Source organism: Trachemys scripta, chromosome 3 (assembly GCF_013100865.1).
Source record: "Trachemys scripta elegans isolate TJP31775 chromosome 3, CAS_Tse_1.0, whole genome shotgun sequence".
NCBI classification, from domain to species: Eukaryota; Metazoa; Chordata; order Testudines; family Emydidae; genus Trachemys; species Trachemys scripta.
Genome location: NC_048300.1, coordinates 16,563,409 through 16,586,440, shown reverse-complemented (window position 1 = coordinate 16,586,440; position 23,032 = coordinate 16,563,409). Strand labels below are relative to the sequence as shown.

The 23,032-nt window shown below is 40.6% G+C and overlaps 1 protein-coding gene across 2 annotated transcripts in view; it reads left to right on the top strand.

Moving 5' to 3' along the window:
* PELI1 (pellino E3 ubiquitin protein ligase 1) overlaps positions 1-23,032 on the top strand; it is a 63,174-nt gene that overhangs the window by 15,794 nt on the left and 24,348 nt on the right. The window contains exon 1 of one of the 2 annotated variants that reach the window (XM_034764203.1): positions 16,655-16,768. The exons of the other annotated variant lie outside the window; for it this stretch is intronic. The gene's annotated coding sequence lies outside the window, so the exon portion shown is untranslated. Of the gene's footprint in view, positions 1-16,654; positions 16,769-23,032 lie in introns of those variants that run through there. 2 annotated transcript variants of the gene reach the window in all.

Genomic DNA, 23,032 nt, shown 5'->3' with positions numbered 1-23,032 from the left:
TCTAAATCAGAGGTGGGCAAACTACGGCCCGTGGGACCCTCCTGCCCAGCCCCTAAACTCCTGGCTCTGGCCCCTCCCCTGCTGTGGCCCCTCCCCTGCAGCCTCAGCTCACTGCACCGCCGGAGCAATGCTCTGGGTGGCGAGGCTGCGCGCTCCTGCCTGTCCTGGTGCTTTAGGCAGTGCGGCTGTAGCGCTGCCAGCCACTGGTGCTCCAGGCAGCACCATAAGGGGGCAGGGAGCGGGGAGGGATGGGACGGGGGGGGTTGAATAGAGGGCAGGGGAGTTTGGGGTAGTGGTCAGGGGCAGGGGTGTGGATAGGGGGCGGGGTGGTCAGAGGGTGGGGAACAGGGGGATTGAATGGGGGCGGGAGTCCTGGGGGGGAGGGGCAGCAGTCAGGAAGGAGAGGGGGTGTTGGATGGGGTGGCAGGGGGCAGTCGGGGCAGAGGTTCTGGGAGCGGTCAAGGGACAGGGAGAAGGGGTGGTTGGAAGGGGCAGGGATCCCAGGGGGGAGAGGAAGGCGAGAAGTAGGAGAGGTTGGATGGGGGCAGGGCCCGGGCCACATCTGGCTGTTTGGGGAGGCACAGCCTCCCCTAGCCGGCCCTCCATACAATTTCAGAAACCCAATGTGGCCCTCAGGCCGAAAAGTTTGCCTGCCCCTGTCCTAAATTGAGATTTCCTTCAGAGCATCTAGTTATCCTGAGCATGGCAAAATGTAATAGAATAATTAGCATATGGAAAAATTTATAGGCTATGACTGAATCTGCAGACGGCAGACTAAGAGTCAAGACGCAACAAATCCTGCATTTTGGCTGAGGGTTAGACTAGATGACCCTTGCTGTCCCTTCTAACCCTATGTTTCTGTGATTCTAAGAGAACATTGTGATTCCACTGCTGTAACCTAGAAACTGAATTCAAGATTTTAGTTTACTGCAATACCTGAACATCTGTTTTGTTTGTTTAATTTTAACACCTTAACCCTTCAGATAAACTAAGTATTAACCTTGGTATGCATCCTGACAGGGTCTTTTAACTAAGTTCTTTACTTTAGTTACTCATTAAACTGCTAATAGAATATTTATGCTTGTACAATGAAGCAAGTAAAAGTAAATTAGAGTTAAATTTACAGGCACAGCCTTAACTCTGTCCCCTTGTATGCAAACTTGACAGCAAGGTTTATAATTGCATGTTATTTCTCAAATAATGCAATAGAGTTCTGTGATATGTATGTCCTTGCACTGTGTGTTATCTGCATACATTTTAAAGTCCAAAACCAAAATGTTAAAAATATTATTTGATTGCAAAGTCAAGCACTTAAAAGTTGGAAATGTCAGATTTATGGTTGCACAAATCGAGAGAGGGAAATAGAGACTGTTAAGAATCACTATCTCCACCAAACCTGAACAGAATTTCATAGTACAAAGAAAAGGCACTATTCCCCTGCCAAGAATGGAAAACTTCTCCCCTGAAAATAATTTTTTTTAATTATAATGGAAAGTGTTGCGCAAGCTAGGTATAAGACCTTATCTAAAGACAAAAGTTGCACTGATTTAATTAATGGTTAAATTTGAAACAAAAAATTATATAGACAAGGCCTTGGGGTCACTACCAGCTCCCTCTATAATGCCAGACCAACTCAAATATGTGTGGTAACACTGTACTGTCACAGCTGCAGTTTATAGAATGTATAAGCAGTACTACTACACAAGAAGGGATGCTTTCCATGTGACCAGCATTCATTCGCATCCCAGTCGTCCAGCACCTTGATGCCGTTCTATTTCCTCTGTGCCAAGCTTCTGTCAGGCCTGTATATTGAACCTGGATCTCTCGTGTAGCCTTGCAAAAGCATTAGGCCATTGATTCTGCTGACTATTTTAATTGTAATAATGTTGTTGCACTTTCACGTGTGAAACTTTAACATGCCACTATTTCCTGTCTTTGAAAAATACTACTTATTGTGGAAACTGGAGTAGAGTGGACTTAGTTACCCAGCATTATTAGGATTGGCAATCATTTTATGGCAGGGTTTTTAAGTTCCAGAAGTCTGTTTGTTAAATTGTTAGTATGTTGAAATTGTTTAGTCAGTCGAACTATTTTGGATAACTGAGCATTTGAGTTTGTAGAATACCACTGCCCTAGAATACTGATTGAACACAAGGCATACACCATGTTGGAAAAGACAAACTAAGTACCAAAATGATGACTTTATTTTCGAAGTCTGGTGTGTATGTTGGAATAGTGCAGCTGTAGACCGTCAGTCAGCCTTCGATTTTGTGAAATCTTAGGCCCCATCTACACATAAGAGAACAGCTTCTTGCTGGCAGTTTAGAACGACAGGCACCCCTAGCTGGTACTCCTCTCAACTGGTGGTTCTGTTTAGCTGCTAGAGTGGATGGGCATATAACAGTGCTTCCTGTCATGGTGTTGAAAATTATTTTCTCCTGTCTACACTAACAACTAAACTGAACTCCGCAATAGAGGGGACTTATAGTTCAAAGTTTTCATCAGCAACAGGCCATTTTCCCAAAGCAGATGGGGGCCTCAATCACATACCCTAGATCCAAGTGGAAGTGCAGTCTCCAATCATATTGTTTTTGGACGTAGTGCGTTTACAGTCACATGAAGCCTAGCAGCGTGCGGTGCTATAACATGTCAGCTAGCACCCACGCTTTTAATCTTTTTCTTTATTCAGGTTTTTAGTTTAATGTGATAGATGTTGTTGTATTCCTCCAAGATCAACAGTTTTGTCCATTAACTGCTGTCCAAGTACATATTAGAAACAATTCTCTCTGATTAAATGCACTCCTACAACTCTGTTGGCAACGAGTCTTTCAGTTACCTCCTAGGATTTTAATTGAGATGGTATCATTTGTATACCAGTATAAGTGTTAGATCCACATATATTTGTATTGCCTTATTACTTGCGGTCTTTAACCATACTTAATGCTGGGCAAATATTATAGTCCTGTATGAAAGGAGGGGGTGTGGGAAAACTAAATGGAGAAGCCAGGGGAAGTATTAAAGTTTATTCCTTTAAACTTAGAAAGCTAGTATAATACAGCAGCTTCTATAAAGCATACAGTGTACCTGCGAGTGGAACACCCCCATGCTGATCTACCCAAAAGAAGAAAAGGGGAGGCGTACTTTGCTGAATAGGACTGACAACCCTCTGCTGCCCTCCTTCGTGCTTTGATAATGTACTGCCACCTAAATCTCCTACACTGGTTGACTATGCAGTGGATCCCCTTTGCCAACCATATTAGGTTCAAACTTCTTGCCCTTGCCTTCAAGGCCTTGTGCATCTCTGCCCCTGTCTGCATCTCTGCTTTCATTTCTTCCCATATCCCTCTGACCTCCTTGCTCTGCCAGGGATGCCAGCCTTTGCATTCCCTCTATCCGGTCTGTTTGCTTATAACTGCTCCACTTGCTGTGGTATCTGAGAGCCTCCCAAGAGGGAACTAAAATCCCAATTGGTCGTGGGCCTAATCTGCCTCCTTAATTCCACGGGGGAAGTTGAGGTTACGTGGTGGTTTTGCCACCCTACACGTGGAACTTGGCTCCAGTCTACCAGACTCCCTTTTCTCATTAAAATCACTTCTAAAGAGTCACTTCTTTTTCAAAGCCCACAAACCATAACCCATGTCAGTCAAAGAAGGAAGCAATAAGAGACATGCAGGTGAGAGGACAAAATTACCCTCGTGGAACCATCATGGTAGGAACACAACAATTTTAATCAGTGTGATCCTTTTATTGTAACCCAATCCTTTGCTTTCACTGGCCCTTTACCTTCTCTCCATCATTCTTTGCTATTGCACAAAATAAGCTCCTTGGAGAAGGATCAGCTTGTAAAGCACCTATCATGTTTTTGGTAATGTACAAGTAATAGGACAGGGGCCAAATTCTTCCCTAGGTTTCTCTGGTTTTACATCAGTGTAACTGAAATCAGAATTTGATCCATGGTGATCAGGTTAAATACTGTGGCCAGATTTTGCTTTCCTTACTCACGAGTAGGATCTTACTCCACGAGTAGTCCCATTGCTCAGGGTGAAGACGGGTATTAGAATCTGGCTCTTACTTATAAATACGAAAACTTAAGACACTATCCTTCAAAGTTCAAGAAACTTAGTTATGATGGGAACTCTACGTTCACCCTCTTTTACTCACTATGCAGGGTATCTGGTACGTACAATGACATGAGATCAGAGATACACCAGCTGTTTTTTTAACCTCAAGTTCCTATTGAAATAAATGAGTTGTCTAGTAAGAACTCAATACATGCTGTCACCCATTATTTTTAATATGGCTCTCCCCCTTAAGACACTTCTACAAACCTCATTTTTCCCAATTCATGTTCCATCCCCTACCCTTATGCCTCTCCAGATAATCATTTAATTTAGGTCAACTATGATTAAACATTAATTGATCAAACAAGTAAAAAACTGTGGGACGAACAAAACAAGTGTCATGTGTAACTTCCAAGTTCTCTTTGTTGCATGTTGCATCCATTCTCTGCTTTCTTTGGTACGTTTAGGACCTGATCATGCAAGCTTCTGCTGGTGTGAGTATTCTGACTTAAGTCAGTGGATCTATTGTGTGAGTAAGGACTACTCATCTAAGAGCTTGCAAGACTGGAGCAGTGAGCTTGTCTGTGAAGTTGTATGTACACCAGTGACCCTGGATAAATGATACTGTAATAAGATGCTCCATGAGCATTATGAAGGGTGGAGTTTTATGCCTAACTATAAATTTCTCTGCTAAATGGCCCCACCTCCCTGTTTCTAGAACACCCTCAGGGCTGTGCTCTCAACATCAACCAGGTCCTGCCTAAAGCTCAGGCACAGCCAATAAAAGGAAGGTGGGTTGATGTCAGGAGCACATCCTGGGTACAGAGATGCCTCCTTAGGGTGGCATAACTGGAGGCTTTGCAAATTTGGTTATGAGAGGCCAGGGGCTTGCTGGGAAGGGTGGGGTATCTTCCTGTGCTTTACAGGGACGAGGGTAAGATGGCCGAGCCTGTGTTGGAGTATGCGGCTCAGGCACTGAGGAGGAGTGTAGTCGTTTTCAGTATTGTAAGGATTTAGTTATGTTCCAAACCCTTCTCCATCCCATTCTGTGGGCATGCAGAGCTCACCTGGCAGCAGAGTTGTTCCTGTCCTTCCGCAGAGTGCTGTCTCAGAATCCCAGATATGGAGGATTGCACTGTGCATGGCGTGGAGTTGTGCTTCGTCATCTCCTTTGGTGGTAGCTGTGAGGGGGTTGGCCTGGTGGGTGGACCAATGAATCAGTGACAGTCTGGTTCCACTGGCCACATGCTCATACACAGAGGGAGTATATATGGAGGCTACTGCAACTGCTGAGCACTCCAACTGCTCCGTCTTGGAGGGGGACGATAGGATTTCATCACCAACCCCTGTGAAGAATTTCACCCACCCAGGGTTTGGGGAGGTTGAGAGGCTTTGGACCTACTAGAAAACAGGAGTAGACAATTTCAAATACTTCTCAGACTGTGAGTTACTGATCAGCCTTGTCTCCTGAAACCTAGGGAAACCACTGAAAAGTTGGTGAGGGGAGCAGGTAGTGACATCAGGCCCAATTCTGATTTCATTAGTGTAAAACTGTTGAAGTCTGATGTGACTCCTAATTTTCACTAGTGTTAGTGTGATCAGCATAAGGCTCATCAGCTACCCTAGGAGAAACATGGAAATCAAGGGGTTGGAGGTCAGGTTAGGGAGGTAAAAATCCTTTTAGTGCATTATTTAAAGTTTATTTTTGGCACCAAGTTAATGGAAAGGGATATTGTGAGAGCTGAATTCTCTTCTCTTGAACTACTTTTTTACACTTGATTAATATTAATGAAAGCGAGAGAAGAATCATGCCCATTGTATTTGATCTCTTCATCTAGGATTGAAAATCTGTTTTGGGACACAATTTTGGAAACTTATTTTGTTGATAGTGGTTTATTTTAAATATCAGTGGACTAGCGCTGATAGGGCCCATAGCAGTGATGCAGATGAATTCTGAAAACCATCAGCTCTAATAATCTTCTTTATCAATGTCCCTATTAGCCTTGGGGCAGGAGGAGGATGTACAGGTACGTAACACATAGTATGGATTTTTTTTAATTTGTAATATTTTTTTAACTTTTAGTCTCAGCAAAGAATTAAATTGCTCCTTAACTGACACATGCTGTACAACTGTCTGTGAAGCTTGTGTCTTGAAATGTTGTTGCAAAATACATAGCCCTCTGGGGCCTAAGTCTTTTTGAACAAGATGTGAACAAAATAAAATAGTGGGAACTGACATCCGAGAATCCTCTGTGGTTGCACTATAATTATTTCTAAAGTGTCTGCCTTACCCTAAACCACAGTGGTTAGTTAAATTATATGTATTGCCCAAATCTGTCCCAATGCAACCTCCCTGAAGTCAAGTGGCCAGATAGTGATCTCACTTAGTCGCTTAATTCCATTGAATTCATTGAAATTAACTTCAGAATTCTACCAATTCGCTCAGTGAGGTTGCAAGAGGGGTAAGGACAGAACTTGACTTGTAACACACTCTCCCTATTCCAATATGATTTTACTTGAGAATTTATTGGACAGTATCCCTACAAATGTAGACCCGTCACTGGCTGATCACACGGTCTACAACCCCCTCAGGTCTGTTTTTCATAATAGTAAGTCCAAAAAAACCTCAGCACTCCACTACATTACTCCACCAAGAAATACTCCTTCTCCAACTGGTTCCATGGCTAGTCCAGCAATAGTGAGATGTACTTTGCTTTTTAACAATGGCTTTATTTATATTATTCATTTAAATAAAGTATGCCAAATCCATTAAAGAGCCCCAGAAAAAGGGAAATTTCACTGCAGCATTTCTATCTGAGTTAACTTTTATAGGGTGTGAATAAACTTTTTTATGGAACATTTTCAGTGTGTGCCAGAGTTAGTCACATCTTTGGAAACATGATTACAAATAACTATTCCAAAAAGCTGAGGTTCTATGGAAGCATGTGATCTTGGCAACAGATTAGCTGTTTTAAATTATTCTGTGCTTTAAGAGGCCTTATTTGTGATCCTTGATTTTTTTATCAGCTGTGGCATGAATGGGGACTTTAATTTTAAACTTTTGTTGCCTCTTTATGTTAGTCTATCTGTAGCTGCATTTGCTTAATTTTGGTAAGGCTCAGTCTGTGGCCAGGTCTACACAACCACTTACTTTGGTATAACCTCAGGGGTGTGACTAAACCACCCCCCTCAGCAACATGAATTACACTGACCTAAGCACCGATGTGGACGGCGCTATGTCGGTGGCTGACATAGCTACCACCTTTTGAGGAGGTGGATTTATTATGCCAGTGGGAACTAGTTTTGGAACTAAGCCTTTGTGCAAGTTGCTGTCTTTGTGCATCTCGGGTAGAATGTTTATACCATACCTTTCAAGTACTAAAGTTGGATATGAAATAATCCAATGACTAAGATTTAAGACAATCACATGGTTGTTTGGGGCCAGATTTATGGGGGGAGGGGTTGTTTGTCACTGATTCATTTGCTTCAAAAACAAAACAGTCTGGTTCCACTGGCCACATGCTCATACACAGAGGGAGTATATATGGAGGCTACTGCAACTGCTGAACACTCCAACTGCTCCGTCTTGGAGGGGGTTTGGCAATTCTGTTTTAAATAAATAAAAATAGCCCTCATTCTGATCCCATTTATTTCAGATTTACAGCCATTGAATGCCATTAACTTCAATCTAGTTACTCCAATTTGCACCAGTGCAACTAAGACCAAATTTGGCCCCAAGGGTTACTACTAGCACCAAATCTCATATTGGGCATTAAATGAGACCTGATTAATGACTTATTTCATACCTGAGCTGACAACTCTGTTCTACAACTCTTTCCACACTGTGGCTCACTTCCTAAACATAGGTCCTTTGTGGACTATCTCCCTACCCAATCCTATACTGATCCCCACACCTTTCTTGTGGTCACTATAAAACCTGTTTATGAACAAAACGTACTGTTTAGATAGTCTGAAGGCCAAACAGAAGGAAGATAAACTTGTTTTAATGTGACTCTGTTTACAGTACTGCATTTCCCCTGGTAACCTGCAATCCCCACTGCTTTAATCTCTCTGGATCACTCAACAGCTTAGTTCTGCTCCTGTTTATTTTCTACCTCTGCGGTTTGTGTCGTCTTTACATTGAAATGTACACAGAAGAAAAGCAACAAAGACAGGAGCACCAGACAGCATGCAGAGAGGTGCTGTGGGTTTATTTTGATTTTTAAAAGCTTTTGGGGAAAACAAGAATCCTGGACTGGGCTCCAAGTATCAGGAAGCACCCTGTTTGAGGACCTGACTGTTCCTTTTCCATTGTAACAGAAGCAGCTCAGTGGGCCGCTATTGTTCCATAGACCACAGCTTTGAGAGCCACTGTTTTTAAACCATTCTCCAGAGTGAGTTTTCTGAGTTAGTGGTATGTCTGGAAATTGCTCTGGTTGTTGCCACTTTGTTCAACAAAGTACAGGGCAATATACATCATGCTCTAATTGAGTTGCAGTACTTGGAACACTGCCCCCCCCCCCCCAACCATTTTTGTGAGGAGGGGAGGTGGAAGGATTTGTAAACCTGAAAATGCCTGCCATTATAGACAAAATGCTTGCAATGAAGGCTTTGTCTACCCACAAGGTTCCCTGGTGTAGGTAAAGTGGAATATGTGTTTATCAGTAACGTTTATTCCCCATACAGGAAGGGGAATAAACTACACCAGTATAAGGGACCTTTGTATCAGGATAACGACATCAAATATACAGTTATACCACTATAACTATACCATTTAAGGAAAACAAATTATTCTAACCAAATTGTTTTTACCAGTGCAAACACTGTGTAGGCTAGGTCTCAATAGGAATGGTTCTTACCCCTTCTATTTTTTTCCCCATGCAATAATTTAAATGTGCTGTACTGCACTCATTTAAAAAACAAAACAAACTTATTTAGGGCTGTTGATTTAATCGCAGTTAATTCATGTTAACTAAAAAAATTAATCATAATTGCAGTGTTAAACAATAAAGTATCAATTGAAATTTATTAAATATTTGTGGATGTTTTTTACATTTTGAAATTTATTGATTTCAGTTACAACACAGAATACTAAGTGTACAGTGCTCACTTTATATGTTCGATTACAAATATTTGCTCCGTAAAAATAAAAGAAATTGTATTTTTCAGTTCACCTCACACAAGTACTGTAGTGCAATCTCTTTATTGTGAAAGTGTAACTTACAAATAATTAGATATGTTCATGGAGGATAGGTTCATCAATGGCTATTAGCCAAGATGGTCAGAGATGCAGCCCCATGCTCTGGTTGTCCATAGCTCTGAGTGGCAGAAGCTGGGAGTGGATGATGGGATGGATCACTCGATAATTGTCCTGTTCACTGTCAGAAGACAAGATACCGGGCTAGATGGTTCATTGGTCTAAGCTAGTATGGCAGTTCTTATTTTTTATGAGTGAATATTAGTTTTCATAAGAGTAGGCATTTTGTGAACAGTTTTGCACAAATGTTTGTGAATAGTGAATAAAGATGCAAATGTGTTCAAAGTGAACAGCTGTTAGTGTTTGATATGTAAATTGAAATGAAACATTTCTATTCAACTGTCAATGATGCTAAATTATCTCTGACAGAGGTGGTTTATCAAAATTTATTCCTCAAGAGCCTGTTTCTTGTCCTTGGAGTGGATCAGATTGCAATAAATGGCTGACTTTTTTTTTTTTTTTTTTTTTTTAAATGAATTAATTCCTAGGAGGAGAAACCTCCCCCAAACTACCCTACAAGATCTACTCCCCAGCCTTTCCAAGTATACAACTTGGAAACCCTGGTGTTCTATCAATTTATACTTAGTGCAGTTTTCAGAAGCATAGTGTAATCATGTCCGTCAAAGCACCTTAATGTTTGCTTAGTAGTGTTGCCTGGTCCTTGGTTATGAGAGCATTTTTTTCTTTAAATGTGTGAGGGGAATGTATACATTTCCCAGTCATTGGCAACCCCCGTCTCCCAGCAAAAGTCTCCCTAGGACACTGAGTTCTATCACCAGCAAAGAGGGAATCGTGGCAGCAATGCCTTGTGCTACCAATATTTTAACATCACTGGGCCAGATTTAGTGTTGGCAGGTTCGTCACAAACTTCACCACACATCTCTGCTGATAAACGGCAGTCCTAACCTGTAATATGCCTTGGTCTCTCTTGAGTTAAGGCTTTGAGGTAACTTTTTGTGATACAAGTGGATATCCATCAGGGCTGTCAAATTTAGCCACCTTGAGACTTAAATCATGTCTCAGTGGACCAATAATCTAGTGAACTATCCTTAGGCGTGGCAGAATAAGATAAGAATTTGATTTTTATTTTTTATAATTTTGATGGATAATATGGATTTTTATTTTTAAGCATTTTTTCTATTTTTATCTATGTAAACTTTCACAGTTGTGCAAAATTGTGGTGGTCGGGGGGTGTCAGACTACAATTATTTTTAAAGACAGTAGACACTAAAATTCAAAAAGTTAAAGCTTTATAACCGCTAATACAAAATGTCAACATCAATGTCAAACTATACGAAGTAAATATCCTTAAATCAAACTCAGTTCTCAAGCAGTATTTTTCTATCTGTGTATATTGATTATTATTATAGATGGAAATATTTTTGCAGTTTGTGTATATGGTGAAATTGATGTTGACAATATTTACCAATTAAAAATCAAATCCTTCCAAGTTTAACTATTCACTAGGGCCACACCTGAAAACTTTCTATGGGTAACATAATTTGTAACCTATGGTGGTGTGAAGTGTCATGTATTAGATGTTTGAAAAAGGTATTTATTTGACCACTGCAACACCTTTTTTTATTCTGAAGGCCAAGGTGAGGTGGAGGAAGCATTTGGACAAACCTGTTTGCGTTAGGTTCTTCACTGGGACTACATTTGCAACATGATCAGCTATTCTCATGAAAAGGACTGATTTCAAGCTCAGAGTTCTTAAAATTTACTGGTGTCTAGGTCAAATCTTGAAATCTTAACTAAGGCGAAACTCCCAGTGAGTTCAATGGACTGAGTAGGGACTTACATTATTTTCAAAGAGAGAAATCCTGATGTTAAATTCTGTTAAAATTTTGGATTTATGCAGTGTAATGCTTTATACTTACATTGGTAATGGGAGCAGAATTTGGCCCTCATTTGGGCTCATTAGGAAAAGAGTTCTCTAATACAGTGGACCTCAACATCCTAGTGTACTGTTGCCTAAAATGTCCCTCCATTCTGTAGTAAGCATTTTCTGACTTGCTCTTCCCACCCACACATCCATGAAGACAAGTGAAGGAACAGCAATGGGATTAGTGGATTGAGAACATGATTATTTTAAAAAAAAAGTCATTTTGTTGGAACAAAAAATACTCACTTTTGATGATTGCATTATTTCACTCTAAATGAAATGAGTACTCTTCAGTCAGTAAAGGGTAAACAAACCTTTGAAAACAGGAAAGCATCTGGAGAGGCCTTCCCACCAACTACACAAATGCAGGGACCCGGTCTCCCTAGATGGTCGGTGGGGAACCTGGAGTATCTGGCCATGGAATGTTGAGTGTTATCAGCTGTCCCATACACTTCTGGGATAAGTCTAGATTTGTGCCTTAGTGGCTTGGTGGCTTGAATTGCACGTGGAAGGTAACCATGAATTTTTTTTCCTATCATTGACTGTAATTGGAGATGGAGCACTGGTGTCTGATCTGTATATCGGTGAAGGGGGATCCTGAGTGGGGCCAGTGCTGTCTCTTCACTTGGTTGCTACCTCTTGAGTTCTGGCTACAAGTGAACAGGGGGAGCAGCAAGAGAATCAGCTGTCTACTTGGCAAACATCACTGCACCGCTGGTGGCCAGGGGGATGAATTTCCAGGAGGATGAATTGTTGGATGCATGAGATCCTAGCTGGGATATGGCCTGGCATAATCGGGGTGCTGTGTGTGTCATTTGAGAAGCTGGTCACTTCGCTTGGCATCCCTGAGTAAAAGTTCACAGTATAAGAAAGACCTGGATTGTCAATTCCCACTTGAAACCCTAAATTCAGTTGTAAAAGTGCACAAAAAGTTGTATGTAACTGGTTTAACAAAGAGAAATTCTTATTCAGTTTTCAGAACTGGATTCTGTTCTCGTAGCTGTTAGATGCTAGAAGATTTGCACCCTATGCAAGCAGTATTTTTTGGGCTCATTTTTCATTCTAAGTTACCACAGAAATGCTTAAACAATTCACATTTTTGAATATTTTCAAGCTTGGCTGCACTAAAGCATTAGGGGAGTGGAACCAACTCTACATTACTGAATCTCAATTTGCATCTGAAAACAAGACTGGATTTTTGTCCTGAGTGTATAATATAATTTAGGGATTAGAATCCTCTAAGATTTTCTTGCTACTGTTTGGTAATTTCTTGTATTTGGATATGGCTAGACATTGTGTATAGGTGAACAAGTGGTTGCTGCATCCTCTAGAATTCAGTGGCCTATATATTCCTATAGGTAGCAAACTTCTTATCCAAATCAGATTAGAAGGGTGGGAAATAGTGTCATTTTTCTATACATGTGGTACATAAGTGAGTTGCCCATAAGGCAATAGAGGTAAAGGACAGATGAGATTACAGAATCAGAGGCACAGCAGTTCTTCTCTTCTCCTTAATAGAAAAGGAGAAGATAAATAATTGAGGGAAACATTTAAAACATAGGTACAGTGCTGTTTGTAATTTGTTGGAGTCAATGGGTTGCCATGGAATGGTGGTCTGTTAACTTGGTAACTTCAATATGCAATTTAGTCTTCACTAGTTAAATAATTGCGCATTATATAGGCACAGTGGATGTTGTACTAGAGACCATCCTGGTTAAGTAATGTCTTGCCTTGAGAGACAAATACTTTGATTATCAGAAGGCCACCTCTGTAAAGAAGTCCATTTTTATTGCTCTCTGGAGGCATACTTCTATGTGAGTACATGCACACAGTGTTAGAACAATCTTAGAAAATATATGAATGGTAGAATATTAAATATGTAAATATTCAAAGAAACGTGGACAACAATTTTAGCTATGCATTCAGACCTCTCCACACTGTGACCCAGTTATGTAGGATGTAACCTACATATGGATAGCTAGTAGCAATAGAAACTTAATCGCCTTCTGTAGAGAGCTGGGCACTCTGTGGCCTGCAATGTGCGGTCAAGATCATGGTATATATCTAGAGTTTATATGGATAAATAGGTCCTGCACTTGCATGTGGAGGGCAAATGAGTAAGTATGCTGGTAGTCTGTAGAGAAAGGGTGGATGGTGGTTTGGATTGTATGTAGAAGATTAATGGAGAAATGTTGCCTGTTGCCGAAGGTGGGATTGAGGAGAGCAGTTCTTTGGTTTACATACTGGGGGAGATGTATGTTTGTGGCCATCTACAAAAGGAGAGTGAATTGGAGGAGGGTATGTGGTTGGCGAGTGGTTCATGTTGTGAACCGATAATCTCCCACTTTAGATACTAATGTATGAACGGAGTGGTGGGGATATCTGGCTCCTACTGGAAATACACTTTCTCTCTCTCTCTCTCACTGTAGTGTTTTGGTAAGGGGAATCTCCAGGTGCCTACCCCATGAGCAGTCAGGTCATCTGAGCTCTTCTAGGGTGCCAAAACAGCCATGGATGTTTCCAAGACCGAAGTATCAAACGCATTCAGTGGAGAGGGCCATACTCCATTTTTAGCTATTGTCTGTGGGTGGGGTATAACTTAGGATGAAACACTAGCTTTGATGTACAGAGGCACTTCCACTGGTGTCACCGGGAGGAGTTCACAAAGAGCAAGGGTGGAGCAGGACTTTTATGTAGTAATTAAAGGTGGGACTGTCAGAAGTTCTGACTAAGCGTTGGCCTAACTCTGCAAGACTACAATCATTGGCTTCAATGGGAGTTTTACCATTGACTTCAGTGCATACTGGGTAAGTGTGCAGAGCTGTAGAAAATCCCATCCTAAACTTTAGTCATTATGGTTATTTCTGTACCTTATTGTTGCTGTCAGTATCGCTCCATGTGAATGTGTTCTCCTTCAGGGCCAGTGCAAATTCTGCCCTTTCTTTCATTTCCTTCTCCATTCTCATTCCTCTCAGTCATCATTTTTTTTTTTTTTTTCCCCCCTTCCTTCTCCATTTCCTTCTCTGCAGCAACTCCCAATTCCTGCCCCATGGGCTTTGTTCCACTCCTTGTCCATCCATCTGCTAACATGCTCAGCAGTGAAACAGTTTATCATTGGGTTTTAGAGTTAATAGCTCAATGAGATTAATGGTGGGATAAGTAGAGTTCATACCTTTTGGAACTATTGTTTTCCTGCTGTCTGCACACAAGGGGAGAGAACTGTATTGGTTTACTCTTGGTTCAGATATTCAAGGTTTTCTTACGACCATGATGGCTAGAAACTTGCTACTCATAAAATGAAAGCTCCTATTCTCAATTGGTCACACAAACCACAAAAGCAAATGGGGGGAGGGGAGGGGGAAATTCAGCCTGAGCCAGGTGGCAAAGCAATGGAGTCAAAACAGCAAGGGTGTATATCTGGGAGAGCTATTCAGTGTCCAGGTAAGAACCTTTCTCTGCAGTTAGGATCCACTCCACAGAAATGGCAGAGATCTTGTGGGGAGATTCTCCATTGTCCACATTGCAAACAATTCACAGATCCTGGCCCAGTTAGCAGCATCTCTGCTCAGGGAAAGGTTCAGAATATAAACAGGACAGGAGTGTGAAAAGTGAGGGCTGGTATTATCTGGGGAGTGGAGTTGCACAACAGAATTGCACTATGCTTGGCTCCAACTAGTGCTGCCAATGGTCTTGCTTTCATGAGTGCCAAATTAATCAAAGGGCTGGTCTAAACACAGGTTTTGTACTGCTTTAACTATATCAGTTTGAAACTGGTACTGTTAAAGCTGTACAACTCCTTAATGTACATGAAATTACATCAGTTTAAAGGTGTGTTTAGCTGTACCATTATAAGGTACCTTTGTACCATATAGCAGCATCCACACTAGAGGCAGTCCTGATGCTATTTTGGTTTTTTAACTAAATCACACAAAAACATTGTATAAATCTTCTTCTGAGGATAATGATGAACCTATGAGATCATTTGAAAATGGAATTGGATTTTTTTCCCCATGTCTCCTCCTGCCAGAGGTAGATGGATTTATAACAATCAATGAAAGATTATATTTCATCAGGAAAGAAAGTTGGACTGTTTTCCCAAACAGATAAGAAAAGTTGGGCCAAAGTCTGATCTCTATTACCCTAGTGCAAATCTGGTCTAACTCATTGGGTCTGAATCTCCCCCCAACTTTGCATCATGTCTAGCCATTTACACATGGGCAAAGCGATAACCAAGTGAGTGTTGAATGGTAGGGGCTACCATTCTGATTTGGTTGGCAGTGTCTTGCACTTACTTTGCTCAGGTGTTAATAATCACTTGAGATGTAAGACAATAATGAATCAAGTCTATTAATTCAACAGGAGTTGCTTCACGGGTACTTAAAAAAGCCCTCTCCCCCCGCCCCGTGAAATTCAATAGTTTTACCGACACAAGTGGCAGTGTGAACGCGGCTTTGTCATCAGGAGCGCTCTTCTGCTGACAAAGCTAACGCCGCTCACCAGGCTGGAAGTATTTTGTTGGCAAAAGTGCCAACAAAGAGCGTTTACACACGCTAACTTTACACAAGTGACACAGCCTTGTCGCTAAAATCTGTGTGGTGTAGACAAGCCCTAAGAGATGAGATCAGAACCTGATATGCTATGGGAGTGAGCCCGTAAGAAGCAGCTGGCTAGCAGTGTCTGGTGTCTGAAAGTGGATAGACACAAGTGGCATCTATACGTGCCTTTAGAACAGGTAAAGGTCCAAATGTATCTAGTTTAAAACAGGATTGGCAATGCCTACAGGCTGGTCTACACTGCAAAATTAGGTTAACTTAACTACATTGCTCAGGGCTATGAAAAGTTTCAGGCCCTGTGTGATGTAATTAAGACGGCCTAAGCCCAGAGTAGACACCGCTAGATAGACGAAAGATTTCTTCTGTTGACCTAGCTACCACCTAACTCCTTCCATAGCTGTAGCATCTAAACCACAGTGGCACAGCTGCAGTGATTCTGGTGTAGATGTACCCTGAGGAGTTTCCATTGTTGCTGTGTTTGTAGGGACTATATTAGGGAATTGTTTTTGATGTGGGAGGTGAGGAAAGCTAATTTGGTTAATAAGTGCTGATTTAACACCCCCCCCCAGTATAGGCTGTATCAATACAGTTATGTAAGACTGACAAGAAATAGAACAGTCTCTGAGGCGCAAATCCAGAAGAATTGCTAGGGATCAGGCTTGTGTTTAAAAACTGTATTCTACATCTTCTACTTCCTTTTCTTCCTTTTGGGGCCACCAATTAATTTGTAGAGGGGTAAGGGAGATGTGAGCTCTGATTTCAGCCAATGGTGTATTGGCAGTGAAGTGTTTTCCTAGATTGCGTAACTCTGAGCCAGCCCCCGTTTCAGTCAGCAGGCATTACCGAGTGCTTAAGTAAACGAACACACAGGAGAGGCAGTCAGAGCCTATGAGTTGCTGTGGTTTGAAGGATACTCTTGAACTCTGTGGATTTCATCTTTATTTTAAAAAGACTGGCTTTTTTCACCCCCTTGCATACTTTGTGGAAATAGAGGAAGAATAAAGAGGTACTGGTAAGTGCTTGGATGATTTGTTTTAATATCATGTTTCTCTGTCTTGTTGGACTTAGTAGGCATGTGTTGGTTTTTTTTTTTTTTTTTATAACAAATAAGTGAGTTTCCTTCTGTGAGTAGCTGGAGAATAATTCAAAGCATTTTAGCTAATGTTTTTTGTTCGAATTGATGTGAGGGAATCTGAGATAATAGGCTGTGTGGTGTTTGTGGGCTCCTCTCCCACCCAAAATAAGGAGAGGCTTTCAAAGTGGAGGTTATACACTGTGTCTTGTGTTTTTGAAAATAGCTTAAGATGATTTTGGGGCATCTTGATCTACAACTTAAGGATGAGATGTGATTGAAGCAGTCGGTGTGTCTAATCAAATGACTACTAACTGCAGTCTTACCAAAGTCTGAATATTTAGCTTCTTTACCCTGTGCATTGGTCTAACCAACAGTTTAAATTTGTATTAAAGGTGCTCTGAATATGTCTTATTGCTATTAGAACATGTGTTGTCTAAACAATCTTATATGTTGCCATGGTATTAATTGTCAGAAAGCTTGTCAAAAATCAAAGCTTTCTGGTCCAAATCTGCAGAACAAGCTTTCAGAGGTGGTTTTGTAGTGGGGAAGTGTCTGTCTATTTCCATCTATTTTAGCTAACGGTGCATTATAGGGTAGATACCCCTTCCCCCAACGTGCTCAGTCACAAAAGCACTGGAATCTCCATCCAATATGTAAATACTTTGATAAATGGTCCTTAAAAAATAAAAATGTATACATCTATATTTTTGGCAAGCCTTTTAATAAACATGGCCAAAACTCTTGTGTACTAGAAGAGAAGCTTCTGTCAATGACACACAAACTGAAGAATTTTTTCAGGTGATCTACTTTAATTTCTTGGGTGCTTTTCTCTTGCCTCAACGCAGAGGACTCAAAGATGGCTATAAAAGGCACTATCTTGCATAGTATGGAGCTCTTCCTGGTCTCTACCTCTTGGAGAACCAGTCCCTAACTGTCAGTTTGTGCAAATGGAAAAGCTCTACTTTCTGGCTGATAGCTTTCTCCCTAGGGTAAGGATATGTTAATGTCTTTATAAGCATGCCACCTGATATGTTGTTGTTTATTTAAAACATTCATATGGGATCGTATATTTATGTAGCACTTTCACAAGTTAAATTAAGTCTGTTGGGTATCTGGTGCAAAGGAGAGATCTTCCCTTTTTGAAATTGTATGAACTAGATTACATTACAAGTGCAACCAAGGGCTGATGCATAAAGCTGCAAGTTGAAAACCTGATCCCATGCTCTTTACCTTCACAAGTCATTCATGAGTAATTTTTATTCTTGTGAGTAGTCCAACTGAATAAGGTTTGCAGTATTTGGTTGCAGAAAAAGCTCCATAGCCAACTTGTGGGCTTTGTGCAAAGGTTATGTGGTTTGTCATTATTTTATCGCTGGACTTAGACCATGTCTACACTAGCAACCTTACAGCGGCACAGCTCTCCCGCTGACATAGAAGCGCCAGTGTGGACAAGTGCTGTCTGTGTAACTTATGTTGCACAGGGGGCTGCTTGTGTCACTCAGGGGTTTGAAAAAAGTTATACCAACAAAAGTGATGGGGTAGACATGGTCTTATTTAATGGGCATGGGAAAGGAGGGGTAAATTGCATGTGAATGTTCCACCTTGCGAGTGGCTAAGACTTTTCCTAATTAATGAGGTTAGATGGTAATATCAAAGTTGCAGCTTTAAAATAGCCATCTTGTGCTAAAAGATGATCTCAGCTTCCCACACAGTGTCTCTGAATTACATCACTTATCTGTGGGAGGACATCGTGGTTTCCTCAGAGGAGGATCAGCTGTTACTTTTCATAACAGAAAAATATGCTGGATTTTTTTTTTTTAATATTGCAGGGAGTATTATGTAACTTTTTTTCCCCCTCCTGAGTGTAGTGTTTACATAGTTGATCAGATTCTGATCTCAGTGTAAATGCAGAGTAATGCTGATATGACTGAACAGAATCTGGCCCACTATGCTTAACCATCTTTTGAAGAGAAATCATATTTTTGACTTGTACATCTCATAAGCAAGGTGCAGAATTTTTTTTAACTAGTTTGTAATTCACATCTGCTAAAATGTTTGTCTTGTTCATCAGACAAAGATGTTTTTGTTCTTTATGCTGTGGTTCCTGAAGCCTCAAAGGGAATATCTGCACTGCAATAAAACAGCCTGCAGCCCCAATGGGGAAGGGTCTCAGAGCCCTAATGTCTACACAGCAATTTTTAACCCTGCAGCCTGAGTCCCACGAGTCCAAGTCCTCTAACTCAGGCGGTGGGTCTCTTAGTGCAGTGTAGATGTACCCAAAGACATTGATTTGCATTTATACAAATAGAACAAATTGTGGGGCTACAGCACAGATTTGTCAACTCTATGGAAATTAACGTTTAAACTGGAGAAAGTCAGATGTTCTGATCAAGACCAACATAATAAGTTTACTCTTATGTGTAAAGTTACTTGTCTTTGTATTTGGAGGTTTGGAGCCTTTGTTTGTGGTTTGACCTTTTGTACCATAGTTTCAAGGCTAATGATCTACTAATAAATCTATTTTACCAAAGAGATTTTAGGTTTGCTACTCTAATAAATGAGATTGTAGTAAAGAGTCTCAGGGCACAGAAACTGACAGATCTTGCTTAATATTATGTTATGTTTGGTGGCCTGTGTAGGAAGGACTACACGCTGCCTAAGTTTGGCCTTGTGGGGTTTTTTAGGTTACTAATATTAAAATGTTTGAAAATAAAACTGAAATCTCTCCTGTGTGTACAATGGATGATTAAGCTTTTTTAGGGCCTCAAGGGGAAGGGAATATGTAGCACAGACTTTGAGAGTCTTTTTCCTTCAAATAGTTAATCCCCTATCATTGACTTTAAGAGGTGTACACTGAACTTCGGAGCTATTTTAGGTATTTAAAAAGAAAATCAACATTTTCACAGAGAGAAGAATGAAATATTCTTCCTTTAGAACAGTAAAATCATGCTACCAGTGATGTCACTTCACACGTAACGCCTGTCAAAGTCAGACTCAGGACTCACAATTTGTCAGACCACTCTGTTTTATTAGCAAAAGTGCTCTGCTAGTACACCCAGATAATGTGAGTGCCATGCAAGGCCCAAACTACCTTATTTATACAGATAAGGGCGTGAACATAACAAGATGACAAAGGAAGCAGAACTGATAAGTTTACCTGGAGCTAGACACACACATCTTATTTCCTTATTAACTCTTACCGATCTCCTGTCCCACCATCAGCTTAAGTGGACCCATTGTTCAATACCTTAATGTTTCTATTCCTGTCAACTTTATCTCAACATACCACATTTCTTTAGTCCATTCTACTTTTACAATATAATTCATTCTACTTTCACACACACCCATCTTTACTCCCTAACTACCCAATACAAAGGGATGTGAGTTAAGGTATCTAAAAGGGTGTCATAAGGAGGAGGGAGAGAACTTGTTCACCTTAGCCTCTAAGGATAGAACCAGAAACAATGGGTTTAAACTGCAGCAAGGGAGGTCTAGGTTGGACATTAGGAAAAAATTCCTAACTGTCAGGGTGGTTAAACACTGGAACAAATTGCCTAGGGAGGTTGTGGAATCTCCGTCTCTGGAGATATTTAAGAGTAGGTTAGATAAATGTCTATCAGGGATGGTCTAGACAGTATTTGGTCCTGCCATGCGGGCAGGGGACTGGACTCGATGACCTCTCGAGGTCCCTTCCAGTCCTATAATCTATGAATCTATGAAAGGACAGTATCAGCCTCAAGTGTAAAGCAGAATATAACTTTAAAGCCAAATGCAATATAAAACTCACAGAAACTAAAATTCAGCGTGTATATGGGAATGAGTTTTTTTTCATTTGGAGGAAAAGAGAAGCATTGAAAATAAACTATAGGCCTAATAAATGCATACACCAGAGGACAATATTTATGTACTTTTTGAGCCCCATAATTACTTAAGTAAAGACAATGGTGATGTCAGTTTAATAAGCTTTCTGGAAAAAAAATGAGTGGGGAAAAAATATAATGTATTGAAGCTTAATATACGCTATCGCTTTTATACCATCCCCGATGGACATTGTGCTTTAGACATTGTTTCTGCCTCAAAGAGCTTTGTAGTCTAGGGGCCTGATTCTTCTGTCACTTACACCAGTGTAGATCAGCAATAACGTTATTGACTTTCACAATCGGGTTCGTGATATAAAACAAACTATCATCTTCATGAAGCAAAGCATCAAATGAAAAGATAAGTCTGTCAAAAACTGGATTTTTTTTTTTAAATGAATGCATGGTATCAGATGGTGGTGTGCCTTCTACAATAAATGTATGCTGACAATCTCAGTGGCATGATCCAGTCCTTGTGTGTGTGTAATAGGAAGTTATACTACATGCACCCTCCCTCCTCTCCAACCCACTCATTGGATCCAGCAAATTGACAGGAAAAGCCCATCAGTCTATCAGGAAGGCAGGTAGTCTGCAGGGAATTACGTTTTTCATTTCACTAGGCCGGCTTACTACTTTCTCTGCCTCTCTTTCTCCTAGATTTCACATTAAAAATGTCCTTCTGCTGAAAAAAGGCCCGTGGTAGCATGGGGAAAAAACACATTTGGAATCTTAATCCAGGTACTTGGGCAAGAGAGAAATAGCCAGTCATTTTTAAATCCAGAAAACAGGACTGCTGCTTCAGTGATTGGGGTGAGGACATGAGGGAAAACACTATATTGGATTCCTTCATAAGAATTACTGGGGAAATGTGGAGTCCCGATCCTACAAACTTTGTGCACACGAGTAGTCATGTTAGTCAGTGGGACTTTCCATGAATTTAAAGTTAAGCACGTGTGTAAGTGTTTTGTTGGCAAAATTGGGGCCTGATTGTGGGGTTGTTTAGTCATGCAACCACATCACTGAACATAGAATTTCCTTTGTATTAGAAGACCCTTTGTATTTTGGGACTGAGTAATTTTGTTTACTAAAAAGTAATGTATTAACTTGAGCAAGATTGCGGTCTCATTTATTTTATACTAGTGAAACTCCATTGATTTCTGTTTCAGAGTAGCAGCCGTGTTAGTCTGTGTATCCGCAAAAAGAACAGGAGTACTTGTGGCACCTTAGAGACTAACAAATTTATTAGAGCATAAGATTTCGTGGACCACAGTGGGCTGTAGTCCACGAAAGCTTATGCTCTAATAAATTTGTTAGTCTCTAAGGTGCCACAAGTACTCCTGTTCTTTTATTGATTTCTGTGTAATTGTCACCATTGTGACAGAACAGAATCAGACTGCTAAGTGTATAATTCACCAGTTCAGTTTCAATTTAGCTGGGTTTGCTGCTTGTAAATGAACCAGGATATCCAAACTGATTGACTGGCCTGTTGTCCTGTTCTAAGTGAATGAAAGGAATGGAATACATAAGGGCTGCATGGTTTCCAGATACAGAATTAACATTATACAGAATTTATGGTGCTTGTCAATTGCAAGGTCTGTGGCGCTTTTTCATCTTTTTAGTGGGTAGAAATAAAGATTTAGAGCTTGTAGGTAGAACGTGAAGAGGAAAATATTGCAGTGCTGAGTGACATCAGTTAAAATTTGCTTTTGCGTCTGAATCAGCATATTTTTATTTTATTTTTTTTAAAGAAACCTCTGTCAATGAATATATTGTGTGTGGTGGTTTTTTAATCGCAGCATTTTAGAAAAGCCTAGTCTGGCATGAACTACGGTTGCTAACAGCCCATAATGCTAGCTCTGTGTTTAGAAAATGATGGTAATTTACTACAAAGAGACTTTTATTCTAGTATTTTTAGCTCACAGCAGAGTATTTAATGAATCTCTGCTTGGGCTCATTGAACTCGCCATTTTTTCCCCGCACGTTAACCATTAAGATGCTGCCGGTTTAATTTGCATTTCGGAAAGCTGAGTTTTGAGTTGGGAGTTCAGTAGACTTCGTTAATTAACTCCTCAAAATGCTGTGCACCAATCAGATCTCCCTCTGGTGTCAGAATAAACCAAAAAATCCCAGGCAGGATCTATAGACTTATAATAGCAGACACAGGAAAGACTAATGTATATGTGGTCCCATTTGATCAGAAAATACTGAGATAATCATGTGGCTGAGAACTGGACATCAAAGTACAACTGGTAGAAAAACCTCAATACTTGGTTGTGCTTTTTCCCCAACAAACCTGAGTTTTCAAAAAAAAGCTTTGTCAAATTTGGTCGACTTCAGCCAGCTC